This window comes from Podarcis bocagei (assembly GCF_964188305.1).
Source record: "Podarcis bocagei genome assembly, chromosome: 17".
Classification (NCBI taxonomy): domain Eukaryota; kingdom Metazoa; phylum Chordata; class Lepidosauria; order Squamata; family Lacertidae; genus Podarcis; species Podarcis bocagei.
In genome coordinates this window covers 29,285,419-29,300,146 of record NC_138143.1, presented here as the reverse complement: position 1 = coordinate 29,300,146, position 14,728 = coordinate 29,285,419, and the positions used below count along the sequence as shown (strand labels likewise).

The window sequence follows — 14,728 nt, the reverse complement described above, 5'->3', positions numbered from 1 at the left end:
GTTTCTGGGCAGGTGGTTTGGCCAACTCGTAAGCAGGGGCAGGCTGTTACTGGGGGAAATTACATGTTGCCATTTAGTGATTGACAGCCCTATTTGTTAAATACAAGGCACGCAGCAACGGACATCCTCTTTCGCTGCGTGCTTCGGATCACCCGCCCTCCCTTCCCTAATGTTAGGCTGTTTGCTTGACCTTGCTATTGCCTGTCATGGGGTCGTCTGCTTTGGGGCAGGGGCCCGGTAGAAATTTTGCCATTTGGCTGATTAGTGTGTGCCACTTGGTTTTCGCCTACTGTGTAGCAAATTGTCACAACTTGTAAGGTTTGCGGTTAGGCATTGGTCTAGAATTGGTTGCTGGGGGGGTAATGGATTTGGCTGTGCCTGCCCCCCAAAATGCTGCTGCTGGTGGAGGGGTATGGATTTGGCTGTGCCTGCCCCTCCAAAATGCTGCTGCTGAAGGGTTTTACCGTTAAAGAAACCCAGGGGCTCCCCATGCTTTTGTCCGAAACCCCCTGGCAAGGGGCTAGGGCCACGCAAGCCCCTGGGAGCATGCTGGGGAGAGGTGAGGCATGGTTCCCAGTCCCGTCTCTCTCCCCAGGTGACTTACCCTTCCTGACTTCGCGGGGGGTACGAATGTCAGAGCTATCCCTGTGCGGGGGCAGTTAGTATTACCAATGCCTAAGCAACCACTCACATTGCTGTTTTTGAATAAAGTTGTGGCCAAAATTATGCCAAAAAATTTAAACAAAATTAAGTGTCAATTGTGTTTTCCTTTGGGGTGTATTGGGGACCTCGACACGCAATACTCAGTCACCTAGTCTGAGAATTTAAGATTTGGCTCTGAATTTGGTGTCACAGGGAGATACACACACTTAACACTACTCATGTAAGTTGCAGTTAAGGGTTTTGTTTATATCCATATTTTGTGTTATCCTAGTGTCATGACTGGAGTACCTGGAGATGTTGGTGGATTTTAAAGGAGGATGTAGACAATGCACAAATATGCCCAACACATGGATGGGTATTTTCCACATTACACTGATTTATATATCTGCAAGAGCCACACACATTCCCAAATGACAAGGGTGGGTGAACCAGTTTTCTGTTTCATGGATCTGTGGGCCGTTTCACCAATAAACATTTTCAAATTACCATGAATACACTATTCCAAAAGTCTTCTGTTTGTAGTTGTTGCCTTTGTTGCATCACTTACATGTTTGCTTTTTTTTTTTTTTTACGTTTTTCACCCCACTCTGTCTTAGAATTTTAAAACAGCTTCAAGGTGGCTTGCAAGTACAATCCAGGAACAATAAATATCCATAAAAACCGCAAATTTAATGAAAATTCATTTAAAAATACACACAAACAGCAGTAGCACTGAAAATTAGTTAAATAAGCAGTATAGGATGCTTTCTTATACTGACTCAGACCACTGGGCCATCTAGCAGAGAACTGTCTACAATGATTGGCAGCAGATCTATCTGATCTCCCCTCAGACATGGCTTTATTTCTGACTGAAAGCAGCAGCTGCTTTTGGCCTGGTACTTAAAACCCGTCAATCCATTTGCTAGGGAAGCAGCCCTAAGCAGAGCATTCCAGTGTTGAGGTACTACCACCAAGAAGGCCCTTTCCTCAGTAATTACTAGCATCAACTCAGATGGCTGGAATACCCAGAGAAGGGTCTCTGAAGATCATCTCCACACACAGGCAGGTCCATATGGGAACAGATACCCAGATCTGAAACCATATAGGAAAGCCTTCTTGATATTGTTGGACTTCAGCTCCCATCAGCTGCAGCCAACATTGGATGATGGGAATTGCAGCCCAGCAACATCAGAAGGATGGAGAAGGAGGTTAAAAGCAGCACTTTGCCCTGTGCCCCAAAATAGACAAGCCCTCTTCATATGCTTCTTCTGCGTGAATACAGAACTGGCAAAAAGTGCTGAATGCAGATGCCATGGAGGCAGCAACACAAATGGCCAAACCTCAAAGAGCACCCTGAACCCATGAACCTGACCCTTTAGGGCAATGTTTCCCAAACTTGGGTCTCCAGCTGCTTTTGGACTACAATTCCCATCATCCCTGACAACTGGGTCTGCTAGCTAGGGATGATGGGAGTTGTAGTCCAAAAAATAAGCTGGCAACCCAAGTTTAGGAAACTCTGCTTTAGGGGAAGTGAAATCCCATCCAGACAGCTTCAATGCAACCTGACACTGTTGTTCTTTCAACAATTTATACAGTATGTTCAGGCCAATACATTCAGCCTCAAGAATACATGGATCACTTAAAAAAAAAAAGTACTACTGGCAGGGAGCAAATTGGGAGAGCAGTGTCAATGCTACCCTTGCATAGCTTGGGGGGGGGTTCTCTTGACCCCCCTGGTTAATTTTGGGGCACACATGGGAAGGAGGGGGGAGCCCTACTTTACAAGGGAATCCCTTGCATTGGACTTCTGCTTACAGGGTTCATTAATTAAATTCCACCCAATACATTTATGCTTCACCCTTCCAAAAAAAAAGATGTTCGGGATGATTTACACCAGTAATTATTCATGCCCTCCCCACCTTTTGCCTGTGCATCTTTGTACTGTTCCTGTTCTCCAGAGAGCATTTTTCGAAGCCGACTTTGCCTCCAAATAGAATTTCCCTGTATCAAAAATCAATCATTCCCTCACTTTGACTCTAATGGGTAGGAAATACGATGGTTCACCTTCTGCTTTCTGCTGGCTGACCTGTGCTCTCTGCAAGGCTTTCAGGCTCTTGCCAGTAATGTGAGCATTTAAGGCTTTTCACATGGCAGCCATGTTAAAACTACAGTACCTTAAAACAATCCTCGGTCTGTTTTTCCATAGAGTTTTAGAATTTTTGTTGGCGGGCTTTATCACTAGGGAATGCTGTTATGGGGTTTGCTATTTGATTTGCTACTGGGGGTTGTCTTAAGGAAGGAGAGTTGTGAGTCGAGGACAGGATTGTCTTCAGATGGCTCAGGGGTCGGATAGTTCCATACCCTCCAACATTTCTCCAATGAAAATAGGGATGTCCTATGGAAAAGCAGGATATTCCAGGATACAATCAGAAACCGGGACAGCTTCTCTAAATCAGGGATGTCCCTGGAAAATAGGGACATTTGGAGAGGCTGCCCTCTGTGATCTCTGACAGAGCTTTTTGTAGCCCTTTCTCTAAATCTCCTCTGATACAAAGGCCTGAATATGGGGCTCTCTGCATGAAATGCTGTATTCTACCACTGAGCTATGTGACCCATCGCAAATGGAGCCAGTGGCCATAGGGTTATGCTGTGAATAACCCTCTATGTCACATTATCAGGTAGAACCAGGTATATACAGCAGGTGAGATAAGAAGCAAACGAGTGTTGGCATCTAATGCCAGTCTTTTCTTAGTTCTAACCCTTACAGATGTTTCAATATTCTACTGAATGCTTCAGGAGGTTTGGCCACATTTGAACTTTGAGCTCCTTTTACTTTCATCTGGCCAATATTACTGTTCACCCTCCATATAATATAGGATGGTTATAAATCACTTTGGTAGGAGAGACACCAATTCGGAGTGTTTCTCCACTAAAGCAAGGAAGCAATTTATTGATGATACTGTACTAGAGCTATACCTTTTCATTCTAATCAGCCACGATTGTTACATTTCTGCAAGGACCTTAAGGAAAACCGTCTCGTCTATAATTTTGTAAAACCCTAAACAAGATTAGACTTTCAGCTTCACTGGATATTTTGCCAGCTCTCCTTGCCTGGCTGCCTCTGATGGAAGACCAATGGAGAAGAAACAAAGCGATGAGAAGATCTATATATTTTGGGCATGTAATAGAGGACAAAAAAGTCCGCAGGCTTGCAATAAAATGATGTGAAAAGTGATCTGGGTTATTTCCAAACAGCTCACATAACCAGCTCTTAAAACAAAAGCTTCCTTTTGGTTTCCCCCTTGGTCTTTTATCATTGATTATTGAGTCTTGTCATTCATCATACGCCGACATTTATATATTCTATCCCATCTCAAAGCCCCGAAATAGCTCTTGAAGAAAACTTACAAAGAAGTCAAAATGCACCAAGTACAATGCAAAGCTGTCTTTACCATTTGGATAGGGCTGGGGAGCCTCAGACCGAGGGCCAGAGGGAGTCATCCAGGACTTTTTGGAGGTCATACCCTCTCTGTCCCCATGCCTTTTGCCAGCTCCAGCTTCCTTGGATGTAGGCTAGAAAGGGGTGCATGTGCACCTATTTATTTTTTATTTTATTTATTGAATTTATATACCGCCCTATACCCGGAGGTTTCAGGGCAGTTCACAGAAAAGATCACAATATATAAAATCAAAATCAAAACAATAACCCAATAGCATCCCCCCCCCCAAAGGAGCCACATTTCACAAGGATATAGGGTGTCAATCAGGTCAACCAAAGGCCTGGTTAAAAAGGAATGTTTTTTGCCTGGTGCCTAAAGGTGTATAATGAAGGCACCAGGTGAACTTCCCTGGGGGAAGCATTCCACAGATGGGGAGCCACTGCAAAGAAGGTCCTGTTCTCATATTGCCACCCTCTGGACCTCTTGTTTTTTTGTTTTTAATTTTTTATTGGTTTTTCACATTTTTTTTATACATACAAACAAATAAACACACAAACAAACATGTATAATTTCATATCCCTTGTTCTTAAACCTTACTTCGCCAACTTCTCCATACCTCCCCTTTCTACATCCCAATCTCCAAAATTATTTCAGCAAATCCTAAAACTTAGTATTATCAAATTTTCCCTTTATCCTTTTCTTTTACTTAATCTTTTTCAGCTGTAAACCCCCTTTCCCCCCCTAAAATCTCGACATTTTAGCACTCATTAATTTTGCAATATTTCTTAAGATAAACTTTGAATTTCTTCCAATCTTCTTCTGCCGTCTCTTTCCCCTGGTCACGGATTCTGCCAGTCATTTCAGCCAATCCCATATAGTCTATCACCTTCATCTGCCATTCTTCCAGAGTGGGTAGATCTTGAGTCTTCCAATGCTTTGCGATGAGTATTCTTGCCCCTCTGGACCTCTTGAGGAGGAGGCACACGAAGGAGGGCCTCAGAAGATGATCTCAGAGTCTGGGGAGGTTCATATGGAAAGAGCAGATCCTTGAGGTATTGCGGTCCTGAGCCGCTTAAGGCTTTATGGGTCAAAACCAGAACTTTGAATTTGGCCCTACGTAGAGGCTAGCCTACTGTAAAGGTAAAGGGACCACTGACCATAGGTCCAGTCGCGGACGACTCTGGGGTTGCAGTGCTCATCTTGCTTTACTGGCCGAGGGAGCCGGCGTACAGCTTCCGGGTCATGTGGCCAGCATGACTAAGCCACTTCTGGCGAACCAGAGCAGTGCACAGAAATGCCATTCACCTTCCCGCCAGAGTGGTACGTATTTATCTACTTGCACTTTGATGTGCTTTCGAACTGCTAGGTTGGCAGGAACAGGGACTGAACAACAGGAGCTCACCCCATTGCGGGGATTTGAACCGCTGACCTTCTTATTGGCAAGCCCTAGGCTCTGTGGTTTAATTCACAGCACCACCTCCGTCCCTACTGTAGAAAGGTACAATTCACATCTTTTGCTTCATCCACTCTTGCCTCTGGTCCTGCTCCTAAAAGGTTGCCCAGAAGGGAGTGTGACCCTTCGACTGAGAAGGGCTAGGAAGCAGCTGTGTACAAAGACATCCATTGGTGCAATATACATTGGCCCATCTAGCAGAGCTGCACTTGCCAGCAGTGGCTGTCTACAGGTCCATACAGGGGATATCTCAATCTTACCTGGAGATGCTGAACCTGGAGATAATGAACCTGGGACTTTCAGTCTGTAAACCAGATGCTCTACCAGTGATCTATGGCTGCATATGTCCCCTTGATTTGTCACCTTTTAAAAGTATTTTTATTTAAACAAACGTGTCTTCAGAAACTAAAATCATTATAGCATTCTCATTTACAACAAAGATATTATTATTATTATTATTATTATTATTATTATTATTATTATTATTATTAAAAAAAGAACAAAGCCTGCTATACTTACAGCTCTCCACCTTTCCCTCCAGGCTGTTGTGGCAGTTTAAGGCCTACGACACCAGCTGCTTCTGCTGCCAACCGCTCTCCTTTGCCATGATATTCCTTATGCAATGCTAAGTGTTCGTGGACACTACGCAGAAGACAGAGATAGGTGGCAGCCTGGAAATGTAGGGCATGCTGGGCCCTGCATCATTTTTTCACTGGTTACCCGGTGGACATGGAAGCCTTTCTTCAAATTTTGGTAAGCTTTCATCTCCTGGTAGTAGAGGTTGCCTTGCACACATTGGGAGCTTGCACAACAGGTACAGAGGGGTGAGCCCAGCACTGCCATCTTGGCCATTACAGCAGTCTTCTGTCTGAAAAAAGATTCCCCACCCCCTGCTGCAGAAGAATCCAAGTTGTTCCCCACTCACAACCGCTTGGATCCAAACTTTTCCCCAATTATACACCACGATGTCAGAGACCAGGCTGAGGAGAGCTACTCCGATGAGGAATGGTGGGGGCCTCCCCTCCCTCTGCTCCTGACCAGGATCCTGCAGCTGCCCAGGAGCCGTGGAGCAGTATAGATTTGGAGCAGTGGTTTGCAGAGGGACCGAGTTCGGAATACAACAGCTGGGCAGAACTGAGTGGGGAACAGCTAGGAGAAGAAGAAGAATAGGGAGAGAGAAAATGAACAGACTCCCTTTCACTGGAAAGTGTCCCAGCGCTCAGTCCAAGGTCAAGGAGAACAGATAAGGTAGCTACACAGAAGGCCAAATGGTTGTGAGATCAGGTTGCCAGACCAGGAATTGAGGGGGGTGACTCAGGGGGAAATGGGAGGAAACCTTAATTGGGAGCACCTTTCCTCCCAGATGGAGTCTTTGTTCTTTCTCTGTGAACATTAAAAATCTCTTTAACTGGCAAGGGACTATTTTCGCTTTGTTCTGCTTATCCACAGCAAAAGGGAGGGAGTAAGCCATTTCCCTGAGGCCTGACACATACACAGGCTGTGCTATTGGCTCTCACACCCTCCAGTTCCTGGGATCCATATAAGACATTTTTTCTTGAAGTACATAAATGCCCACTTTCCACCAGCTTCATTTATTTATATATACCTTGGTTCACAATTAAAAAATCTTTTTTAAAAGAACAAAAAACCCACAATTTTCAAAATGCACAGATTAGAAATATACTAAACACAGCAGGATCACCAGGAGTACCTTAGAACAACAAACTCTGCCAATATGAAATGAGTAATTGCAACCCATTTTTCTTGGCCTCTGTGCTGTGAAGATGCAATAAGAAGTATGTTCAAATGAAAGCATTGCATGCTAATTATTTTACTTTATTTTATTTTTATTACTGTTCTGCAATAGACACATTTTACTTTTGCCAAAAATGTGTGCAATATTTATTGCTTATTGCATAGAGTCAGAAGGGAGAACTATCCCAATTGATTTTATATATATTACCCCTGCTTTGGGTGCCAACTTCTTTTTTCAATCTCCTATCCTAGATCATATAGTTCTAAAATAATGCCCTTTCAGTGCCAGACCACTTAATTTTGTTCAAAATCCTCATAATCAAAGATTGCAATAAATCATTAAGGTTTATAATCACATTTTATTCTAAGAGTAGAGCCTGCGGGTGGGGGCAGCTACACAATGTAATTGTGTTAAGGATTATTGGGACAAGATGATTCCTCAGAAATTGCTGTGGCAGCATAAAGAGGCCCGTGGTCATAAACCACACAGTTCACACATCAGCAAAGTTTAAGTACTAGCATCCAGAGTACACACTTTTCTCACAAATGGTCTAACCGGCACTTAGGCTGTATGAGAGAGGTATAAGAAATCACAGGTTAACCCAGATGGGGAGAAATTCAAATCTGTTCACATTTAAAGGCAAATCTACCTAATTTGCCCTTTTTGAAACAATCCGAGAACCAAAATACAGCAATCCTTAGAAATTCGCACTTTGCCGAATTTTGCAATGCAGTGCTCTAGTCAAGTAATGTGTACAAGAAAGTGTGCTAGGGTAAAGTTCAGATAAAAGTGCATCTATTAGTGTAAAGAACACACAAAATACATTGTATTAGGGAAAATTGCTTTGCAAAAATGTGTGTGAGAGGGGAAATTACAAACAAATGTGTATGTTATGAAAAATCTGCACTAAAATTCTGCTCAATTTTCATGTGAAGAATGGAATTTAAGACTGGAAAAATGAGAAACTGTGAAAACAATGAAATTGAGATATTCAACTATTTCTGTCCTGCAGAAGCTGGAAAGTTTATTGAGATGGTTCATTTTGTTCGTTTAGTGCCTCTTTGATGTGCTTCGAAATGCATAGCATGTAGTACACATTTATTAACAAATGACAAGGTCTCTTTTAAAGAAACCGGTCCCTGAATTCTATCTCCTGGTCATTTTTAGCAGGGCCATATATCCTACTTTAGAGAGGCCAGTCCTCTAACTGAAGGAGTCTTCTGTTTGAAGGGTTGTTCAGTCCAAATATAGTTATAGAAATTATGAATTTGGGAGAATGAACCAATTGACACCTAGACAGCTGAGTACACAAGGAGGTCAATCTCTGTGTGGCTTTGAGTTCCAGGCTCCCAGGTCCTAATCCAACATTTCATCTGTTACATGAAATGGTCTCAGGACAAATATCTGTTCCAATGAATTCTCATCATGTATGCTATAGATGTTGTGTGCCTTTGTAGGCCAACTTTCCATATTGAGAAGGTTTCACTTTGTTTAAGCCTGGCTGTTTATAATATCTAGGCCATTGGTCGAGACAAATTAATATTTTCAAGATTATTTTTTCTTTTCAACCATAAAAGATTTCATCTAGTGCTCACCTGAGAGATCCTTTTAAAAAATAAATCTGGGGAAACTGATATAAAATCTTCCTCCCGCTTATCTTGCTGTTACAGACCTTGTTAAATTCACGAGCAGATTTTTTTTTTGTTTTTCTAATCTGCTTTAATGGCACTCTTCCCTTCAATCTTCATTTTTTTCTGATGTGGCAATCTCAGTAACTTTACAGAATTGCATCCGCTTATTTGTAAGGCACCTGGAATGATGAAGGGATTGGAGCATATTTTCTTTGCTAAAGTAACTGCAAATGTTTGAGAAAAAAAGTCTTAAGTGAGTATATGACACTTAAAATCTATAAAATCATGAGGTCTATAAACAGAGCAAATGATTTTCTCTCTCTTGTGCCGCTAGTAAATCTCAATGATCAAGAAGTTTCATTAAAGATAATTGCATTGCAATGCATTTTACATTTCTTCTCATCACTTTGACAATGGATACAGGAGTTGAGGTGGTGTGACACCACCACATGTTGTTGGACTACAACTCCCATCATCCCTACACAATACACATTGGGGCTCAGACAGACAGGAGTTGGAATCTAGCAATATCTAGAGGGCCACAGGTTCCTTACTTTGGCTTTGAATGTTGACTTACCTTCTTAATTTCTATACCAAATTCCATTTGGTTATCTCTGGGTTGGAGTGCTGGTGTCACAAACCAGCACAGGCTATTTCAGAAGTTTTAGGCCTTACTTTACACTGTTAAGTAGAACTTGTAGTGATTCTGGGAAAATGATTGGCAGTAGGTTCATGATTGAAAACAGAAAGTACTACCTTTGACTAAGCAATAGAGAAGAAATCAGACACCTTACCAACAGGTGCCTGAACACATAAGAGATGTGGCTGGCTAATGGAAAGGTCCCCAAAAAGAAGGTCTCTCTAGCTCCACACAATACAAAGGTCTTCCAGATTTCTATTACATCTGTTCTGTTTACATTGCTTTTAAAAGAGTAGACAAACTCATGGAGGAGAGGCCAAGCGGTGGCTCTTAGCCATGCCAAATAAATGCAACCTCCATAGACCAAGGGTGGGAAACCTGTGTCTCTCCAGGTGTTGGTTACAGCATCAATCATTCCTTAATACTGGTCATTGTAGCTGGGGCTGCTGGGAGTTGGAGTTGCGTGTCGAGGTCCCCAGGGCCACCCCAATAACTCACACATCACACAGAATTTTTGTTTAAGGTTTTTGGCATAATTTTGGTCACAACTTTATTAAAATACAAACATGTGAGTGGTTGCTTAGGCATTGGTTGCGACTATCTGCCCCCACCATGGGGGACAGACTGACATTCTGCACGATGTGAAAGTCAGAAAAGGGGAATACACTTGGGGCTAGTGATGGAGCAGGAAACCTGCCCTCAGCCCACCCCAAATGCAACCAGGAGCTCATTGCTATGGCCCGAGCCCCCTTGACAGAGTGGACAAGCAATATTTAGCCCCTGATTCCTTTAACGGAATCCCTTGCAGCAGCAGCATTAGAGGGGCAGGCACAGCCAAACCATGCCCCTCAACCAACCAAACCATAAACCAATGCCTAACCGCAACCTTGCAAGTTGTGACGATTTGCTACGCAGTAGGCAAAAACCAAATGGCCCCAGCTAATCAGCCAGATGGACAAAATTCCTACCGGGCCCCTGCCCCAAGAGCAGACAACCCCATGACAGGCAGAGCAAGGTCAAAGCGAACAACCCTAAATATAGGGGGGGATGGGCAATCCAATGCATGGGTGAAAAGAGGAAGCCCTAGCCTCGTGCAAGGAGTTTTAGCATTTCTGGCAGTCAATCAACAAATGGCAACATTAACTTCTTCCCAACAACAAGGGAAGTCCCAATCGCATCAGTGGCCAACGATCAATTAGCCCGCCCCCAACTTTGGAGTGTCCTGGCGGCCCCCACCGCAACACGTGCTCTCCATGAAGGAGAACACGCTATATCCAAATGACATGCAGAGTGCCATCGGTGCCCCATCCCTGCCATAAGAAGTATAACTCTGAGTACAAAAGATCCGAGGATATGAAACAGGGCAGCTCTCTGTTTCATCTAGCTTCACTTCTGAACTTTGTGGGGCATATGTTTGGCCACTCAGGTACCATGTGAGGTCAGATGGACCCTTGGTCTGATCTAGTCTAGGCAGTTCTTTATGTTCTTAGCGCAGCCACACTGGCTCGGTTTGATACACTTCATATTTCTTTGTCCCTTGTCCTACAATGTAGAGAGCTATAATCAATATTGTCTATGGGTGCTGTCTGGATCTCAAGATTCCTAAGGTGTTTAGAGGCCTCTGCTTCAGTAATGTACAGAATCTTGATGGAGGAAACGGCGGCAGTAAACATCTGCATTCATGTATAATCACTCTGTCAGATAATATCGGTAAAGGCTGCACTCATGGCACTTCAAAGACAGTATTAAGTATTTATTGGCATTGTCATTGGCAGCATCAATCTTTGATGATGTCTCATACTCATAAAATTCCATTTAAAGCTGAGGCACACAGTAGCTCAGTGCAGGTCTCTATTAAAAATGCAATTCCAGTACTTTGCTTTTTTTTAAAAATGCCTACTTCTGTGGTGTATGGTCTGGATTGATTTAAGCTGTTGGGAATCAGGAGGACCTGTTTGGATTCCGAGACAGATTGTCAGCTTGATCCTAAATACACTGAAAGTAAATGCTATTAATTTTGGTTGTCCTTTCCATTACTTACTTACTTACTTACTTACTTATTTATATTTATACCCCACCTTTCCTGAAGGAGCTCATGGTTCTCCCTCTCTCCCACTTTATCCTCACAACAACCCTGTGAGGTAGGTTAAGCTAAGAAATAGTGACTGGCCCAAGGTCATCCAATGAGCTTCATGGCTGAGTAAGGACTAAAACGATGGTCTCCCACATCTTAATTCAGCTCTCTAATGACTACACCACACTGCTCATATGGAACAGCCTGATGTAGTGAGGGAGCTCTGTAGCTGCAATGCTAACAACAACAACAACAACAACAACAACAACAACAACAACAACAACAACAACAATTTATTATTTAAACCCCACGCATCTGACTGGGTTTCCACAGCCTCTCTAGGCAACTCCCAACAGAATATTAAAAACACAATAAAACATCAAACATTAAAAACTTCCCTAAATAGGGCTGCCTTCAGATGTCTTCTAAAAGTCAGATAGTTGTTCATTTCCTTGAAATCTGATGGGAGGGCATTCCACAGGGCGGGCGCCAATACAGAGAAGGCCCTCTGTCTGGTTCCCTGTAACCTCACTTCTCGCAGTGAGGGAACCGCCAGAAGGCCCTCAGTGCTGGACCTCAGTGTCTGGGCTGAACGATGGGGGTGGACACGCTCCTTCAAGTATATTGCTATGAACATTTACCCAGGAATAAGCCCCATTTTGTCCTTACTATTTACTGTTCATTAGATGACTTGCCCACCCTTCCCCATAAAATTTCAGGGCAGGTCTTAACAATATGGAAATACAATATTCAGAAGTTGGCGTGAGTAGGATTGCCCAGTGTTGTGCAAATGTATGCAGCCAATGCAAGTATAGCCAGCCAATACAGACCTGGATGCAAAATCTTTATAGCAATATTTATCCAGGTACCATTGAATCAGCTTGATGCACACCAGGATATATATTCCATGTTGGAGCCACCAACAGGGAATTTACACATCTAGCCATGCTGTATCCAACCCACAGCTGGTAATGAGTTATTTGGGTTATCCAGCTTGGTTGGTGTTGACTAGAATGAGTTTGGTCCCTTTGAGATTCCATGAAGGCAGGAAGTCTGTGACTGAGTAGCATCTCTGTCACAGAACCCTTATAATGCTATTTCTATTGCTGTTGCTACACAGGGACAGGAGACAAGACACAAAACAGCAATATCAAAATAACTTGACTGATCAGTGAGGAACTAGCTCTTGGTGAGTATTGCCACCAATATGTCCTTCAAAGATTAGTTTTGAATTAGATGAAACTTCTGAGGAATTTCAAGAACAGCCAACAGAGATTCCCTTTGGAGCAAAGCGTCTCAAAGAGGCATGCTTCATTCTCTCACCTCTCCCTACTCTAGCATATCTCCAGAGAAACCCTGTGAGATGCATTAGTTTGAGAGATGGTGACCGGTTCATGATAATCCAGTGAGCTTTATGGCAAAGTAGAGATCTGACCCTGGGTATCCTCAACCTGAATCCTACACCCTAACCATTACACCACGCTGCCTGTCTTATCAAAAGAGTTTTGATAAAATTAGTAGGACTTATTAGGCATGATGTCACCAGCCAGGTGATGGTGTGAGAGAGACTAGTAACCAAACCTCATTTGTTTGCTGCTAGTATTCCAAGGGCTAAGATCAGGAATAAGATAGTAAGGTGGAACTTCCTTTTACATATGCCTGGCATCCATTAAAAATAGCTCCACATTCTACAAGAAAAGGATTGGATTTTCCCCACCCACCCACTTTGCAATGATTTTTTAAAAAAAGAAAAAGAGGGGGAGAGAAAATAAACAGGTTGGCATCTAGTTGTATTTTATGTTGATATATAATTGCGTATTCATTAGGAAGATGATTTTCTTGTTGATGTTTTCTTAAGTATTGATTCTGGTATTTGATTAAGGCAGTTAATCTTAAAATTACCATGCTTGCTGTTATCCCATAAATGCAGTTATATCACAGTTAATCTAAGAATTTAGATGGAAATTTTCTCTCTCTTTCTACCTTTTTAGGAGGCAGTATATTCTCTTCTTGACATCTATGAAAATGGACCGGACTGGTTGAAATTCTCTTTAGAAATTAGCATAGGGTGCTCAATGCCATGGTCTTAAAAATGACAGTAACTGCTGGTAGCAGAGAAGAATTATTATAGCACAGTAATTAGAAATGTTACAAATGATCCAGAGTCCCACAGATCAAATCTCAGTTTAGCCATGAACCTCCAAACTGGCCTTAGACTAGTGATGGGAAGTTGTTTTTGAAATCCAGTAGCCCCGGCCAACATGCTCTGTGGCTGGGAAAAATAAGAGTCTAACATTATCTGGCATTCACACCCATATTATAGTCCAACATTATCTGGCATTTGCACCCAGGGCCGGTCCTATCATTAGGCAAAAACGAGGCAGCTGCTTAGGGCACAGACCTCAGAAGAGTGCAGTACTGACCTTTGAGGGGCATATTTTTAAAGCGATTCACAAGATTATTCAAAATTATTAGTGTGCTGAAACATTTTCTTTTGTATTTGAGAAAGATAATCAAATATTGTTGCATTACTTTTCCTCTCAATGTAAAATAAATTTAGCAGTTTCAAGTTTTGTGCTTTTCATTTTTTCTACAATGAATGGGGTTTTGTTGGCGCAGCCCTACAAAATACTATTTTAATATGTATCTCAATATGAATTTCTACATTGATTTTTAATAATGCAATAATGGATCATAAAGGGACTGATGCATCTATCCCTTTGGTTACAAAAGGATCAAATAGGCCCCAGAACTGGGCGAAAGGAGAGGTGAGGCAGTCAGATGAAAAGGTAACCCTAAGTAAAACCTAGGTGGAATACATTAAGGGAGAATGGTATCAAATTAATATTGGTGCATATGAAGAAAGCACCTGATGGCTAGAGCTCATAAAGCATTGTCGTTGTTGTTGTTGTTTGCAATGATACATAAAAATACAAGGAAAGAAGGTTTCAAGATTAGAACCGCTCCAGTTTGTTGGTTTTTATAGGCAAGCTGTGTAGGTTGTTATCTTCAGATCTTAGATTACTCTCTCTTCTCAATTGTATGCTTGGTGCTTGTTTTCCTCTCCTCCTGCTGTTGACCTAATACATTGT

At 42.4% G+C, this 14,728-nt stretch overlaps 1 long non-coding RNA gene across 1 annotated transcript; it reads left to right on the top strand.

Moving 5' to 3' along the window:
* Positions 1–6,115: 6,115 nt before the first annotated feature.
* LOC308577146 lies at positions 6,116–13,907 on the top strand. Its single transcript, XR_014003471.1, has 3 exons — positions 6,116–6,288; positions 12,757–12,825; positions 13,628–13,907. It is a non-coding gene; the product is annotated as an uncharacterized lncRNA (long non-coding RNA).
* The last annotated feature ends 821 nt before the right edge of the window (positions 13,908–14,728 follow it).